Source organism: Apium graveolens, chromosome 5 (genome assembly GCF_009905375.1).
Source record: "Apium graveolens cultivar Ventura chromosome 5, ASM990537v1, whole genome shotgun sequence".
Classification (NCBI taxonomy): domain Eukaryota; kingdom Viridiplantae; phylum Streptophyta; class Magnoliopsida; order Apiales; family Apiaceae; genus Apium; species Apium graveolens.
The window spans coordinates 165,706,165-165,711,033 of record NC_133651.1 but is presented as its reverse complement, the minus strand read 5'-3'; the positions used below and the strand labels follow the sequence as shown (position 1 = coordinate 165,711,033).

General features: G+C 36.1%; 1 non-coding gene across 1 annotated transcript; it reads left to right on the top strand.

The window, feature by feature from the left end:
* The first annotated feature begins 1,408 nt into the window (after positions 1 to 1,408).
* LOC141663323 (small nucleolar RNA R71) lies at positions 1,409 to 1,515 on the top strand. The gene has a single exon (XR_012551402.1). It is a non-coding gene; the product is annotated as a small nucleolar RNA R71 (small nucleolar RNA).
* The last annotated feature ends 3,354 nt before the right edge of the window (positions 1,516 to 4,869 follow it).

The following is a 4,869-nucleotide window of genomic DNA, read 5'->3' as shown; positions in this document are numbered from 1 at the left end:
CACCTTAACCAATAAATCATCCACTACTCCTCGCAGATAAGTGATGGAACGATCAGCCAGTTGCAAAGACATGTTCATAGGTTTTGGATCAAGTAGTCCAAGTTTCTTGAAAACGGACAAAGGCATCAGATTGGTGCTAGCTCCTAAGTCACACAAACACTTGTCAAACAACAGATTGCCAATGGTTCAAGGTATTGTGAAGCTTCCTGGATCTTTAAGCTTAGGAGGTAGTTTATGTTGGAGCACATCACTGCACTCTTCCATTAGAGAAACGATTTCCAACTCTTGAAGTTTTAGCTTCCGAGATAGAATACCCTTTATAAACTTAGCATAGCTCGACATCTGTTCTAGAGCTTCAGCAAAAGGTATCTTAATGTGCAACTTCTTGAAAACCTCCAAAAACTTGGAAAATTCCTTATCAAACTTCTGCTTTTGAATTCTTTTAGGATATGAAGGAGGTGGGTAGACCTATTTTTCCCCTATATTACCCTCAGGAGGATTTCTTTCAACAACTTTCTTCTTCGGTTCCACCTCGACATCCTTATGCACAACTTTTTCAGCTACAATCTCATTTTCAAGAATTGGCAAAGGTGCAGACGTACCTGTATTCTGAACATAATTTTCAAAATATTCATCTTTCTAAATTTGGGGGCTCATGACCTTTCCAGACCTCAATATGATTTTTGTATCACTAGGGAGAGTTCTTGGTTGACGGTTCAACTAAGCATTGGCAATTTTCCCTATTTAATTCTCAAGAGTCTTGATAGAAACTGCTTGGCTTTTGCACATAAGCCTCAACTCCTCCAATTCAGATTTTTCATTAATAGATTGACCTGCACTTTCATGCGGTTGATGTTGAAGTTGGAGTTGTTGTCTTGGTGCATACTATTGTTGAAAACCAGTAGGGTTGAATTGCTTTGCCCCAAACTGCTGATAAGGTTGTTGTACCACATTCTGGTTGTTGCTCCAGTTGAACTTAGGATGCTTGCGGTTGTTAGGATGATAAGTGGCAGGAACTGGTTATTGTGACCTCTGAAAGTTGCTCACAAACTGAGCCAATTTACTAGATATAGCACACTGCTCCATTTCATGCGCACCTGCAGAAAGCTCACAAATACTAATGATCTGATTAACTCCATAATTAGCCAAAGAATCCACTTTTATCGTTAATGCCTTTAGCTGAGCAGCTATAGCCGTAGCTGCATCCACCTCCAGAATTCCTGCTACCTTGCCTTGAGGTACTCTCTGAGTTAGGTTCTGATATTCATTAGTAGCCATCAATTCAATTAGCTCGTAAGCTTCATCATAGCTCGTAGCCCATAAGGCTCCACCTGATGCTGCATCGAGCATGGGTCTGGATTGTGTTTCCCACCCATTATAAAAGCAATTGATGATCATCCAGTCAGGCATTCCATGATGAGGACACTTACTAAGCATCTCCTTGTAGCGCTCTCAAGCCTCACACAAAGATTCTCCCGATTGTTGCGCAAATTGAGTAAGAGCATTCATGATTGCAGTTGTCTTCGTAATAGGGAAGAATTTAGTAAGAAGCTTTTGAGCAAGATCCTCCCAAGTAGTGATAGAACCTGGTGGTAGAGAATGCAATCAGCATTTAGCTTTATCCCTTAGAGAGAATGGGAAAAGCTTCAGCTTCACAGAATCTTCAGAAACAATGTTAAACTTGAAAGTGTCCCAAATCTCGATGAAATCTCTAATGTGCATGTTGGGATCTTTCATTGGAGAACCCCCAAACTAGACTTAATTCTGCACCATTTGAATCATGCTAGACTTGATTTCAAAGGTATTAGCCGTAATGACTGGTCTGACAATGCTAGACTGAATGTCATTGATCTTCGGTTGAGAATAATCCATCAAAGCTTTCGGATTTGCTGCTGGTTCTACCATTGCAATGTTCGTTTCTTCTTCAACTTTCTCAACTTCTTCAAAAACTTGTTCAACTACTTCAACTTCATCCAGTGTTTCCTTACGATATTGAGAACGTGTTTGCATACACGCTCTCTAGAGTACCTGAAACACAAACAAAGTAAACAAGTAAGTAAAAGATCTGAGTCAGTGAACTTTAACGACCACTAGTGTCAAGCACATAAACTAAATTTAACACCGATATCTCTGAGAACGGCGCCAAAAACTTGTTCGCTGTAATTCAAACGCAAAAATACATGCAAGTGTACGCGATCACAAGTAGTATAAGATATAAGTCAAGTTCGTTCCCACAGAGAACCGGTTTAGGTTAAGTTCAGATTACGCACCTATGAAATAATGTATGATTATCATTCAATGCTAAGACAAGTAACAATTTGATTTTTGATCTAACTAAGAGATTATACTAAATAACATTAACTAAGAGAATTATAATTGAATTACTTATATGAGAATAAACATGGGATTCTAACTTCATTAAATCAAAGATCAATATTAACTGCATCATTCGTCGAAAGGCAAAGATCAACATTCGTTGAGCCATCAAAAGGAGTTGAATGTCCTTTTAGATCACACAATGAAACAACCCCAGCTTTAAGTCAAAGATCCACAAACTCAGGGGGTGTTTCTTCTAATCAAAACTCAGTCATACATCAAGACAACTATGAGGCCTCTTCATCTAGAGCTAATCTACCATAACAAAGAAAATGTACTAGAGATCACCCCTTTGAACTAATTATTGGTGATTTATCTTCAAGAGTGCAAACCAGGAACGCAACTCAAGAAAAATGTCTATATAGCAGCTTTCTGTCTCAGGAAGAACCTAAAAAGGTAGAAGAAGCTTTATTAGATCCTGATTGGGTTTTAGCTATGCAGGAAGAGCTAAACCAATTTGAAAGGAATAAGGTATGAAAGCTAGTACCCAAACCTAAAGGCAAAAATCCTATTAATACCAAATGGGTATTTAGAAACAAGATAGATGAAAATGGCACAGTTGTTAGGAACAAAGCTAGATTGGTTGCTAATGGCTAGTGTCAATAAGAAGAAATAGATTTTGATAAGACATTTGCTCATGTTGCAAGACTTGAATCCATCAGAATCTTTCTAGCTTATTCAGCCCATGCCAATTTCAAAGTATATCAAATGGATGTCAAAAGTGCATTTTTGAATGGATATTTGGAGGAGGAAGTCTATGTCAGTCAGCCTCCTAGTTTTGAAGACCCCAACTTTCCAGATTATGTCTAGTCTTTCAAAAGCACTGTATGGTTTGAAGCAAGCACCTAGAGCCTGGTATGATACTTTGTCAAAGTTCCTTTTAGAAGATCATTTCACAAGAGGTACTGTTGATAAAATGCTTTTCTTTAGAAATGTTAATGGCTCTAGTATACTTGTTCAGATTTATGTAGATGATATTATATTTGGCTCTACAGATGAAAACGTTTGCAAAAAGTTTGCCAAATTGATGCTAAGTAAGTATGGAATGAGCATAATGGGAGAACTAACATACTTTCTTGGTTTAAAATTTAAGCAAGTTAGTGATGGAATATTCATTAGTCAAACCAAATATATTTAGGATCTTTTAAAGAAGTTTGACTTAATGGACTGCACATCTGCAAAACTCTCATGGCCACTGCTATTAAACTTGAATTGAACACTACTCAAAAGTCCGTGGACATTTCAAGTTATAGAGGCATGGTTGGCTCACTTTTATATTTAACAGCTAGTAGGCCATATATAATGTTTGTTACTTATCTTTGTGCTAGATTTCAAGCTGATCCTAGAGAATCTCATTTAGTAGCTATAAAGAGAATTTTAGATATCTCAAAGGAACACAAAAACTTGGCATTTGGTATCCAAGAGATTCTGGTTTTGATCTAATTGGTTATTCAGATGTAGATTATGTAGGTTGTAAGATTTATAGAAAAAGTACAACAAAAACCTATCAATTTTTAGGAAACAAGCTGGTGTCCTAGTTTAGTAAGAAACAAAATTCAGTCTCTACTTCTACAACTGATGATAAATATATATTGTTGCTAGAAGTTATTGTGCTCAAATTTTATGGATGAAGAATCAATTACTTGATTATAGTCTACAAGTGGACAAGATTCCAATCTTCTGTGATAAAACAAGTGCCTTACCATTACTGAAAATCCTATACAGCATTCAAGGACAAAGCACATTGACATCAAGTACCATTTCATTAGAGAACATATCATGAATGGTACTATGGAACTTCATTTTGTTCTATGTGAGAAGCAACTAGCAGGCATCTTTACCAAGTCACTTGATGAGTCCACCTTCACTGGGTTTGTAAGTGAGCTAGTTATGCTTAATTACTCTTGAATTATTTTGATGTCTAAGCAATTTGTATTGCGGCCAGGATTAAATTTGATTTTTCTTATTAAACGTAAACTTTTGGCTAAGTCAAAATTTACATCTCGACGGATGTTCATTATCCGTTGAAATTGAATATCCATTGAATTTCATTATCTGTTGAAAATCAAATATGTTTTGGGTACTTTATATCTCGACGGATGTCACTTTTGTTAGTGTTTGTGCCTTAGAGACAACACTGTTATGTTTATATTATGAAACATTTGGATTATTAATTATGATTTTATGGATTATTCTTTATTAATTTATTATATATTTATTTTCTGCGATAAAAGGTTAGATTAATAAATGTCCTTCGAATATGATATATAAATCTATATCTCTAAGTACATGACTTAGAAATGAGAATATGAGAATAGTATTGATATTCCTAAAGGTCCCTAGTCAAGTATTATTGTTAAGGGGCGATAATAAATATGTTGATTCCAGTGTGTTTGTTGATCGATGATCACATCTCATTGATCACAGGTATGGAGATACTAAAGTCAAAACACAGCCACATGTATTAGATACATGGTGCTGGATTGACCCGTT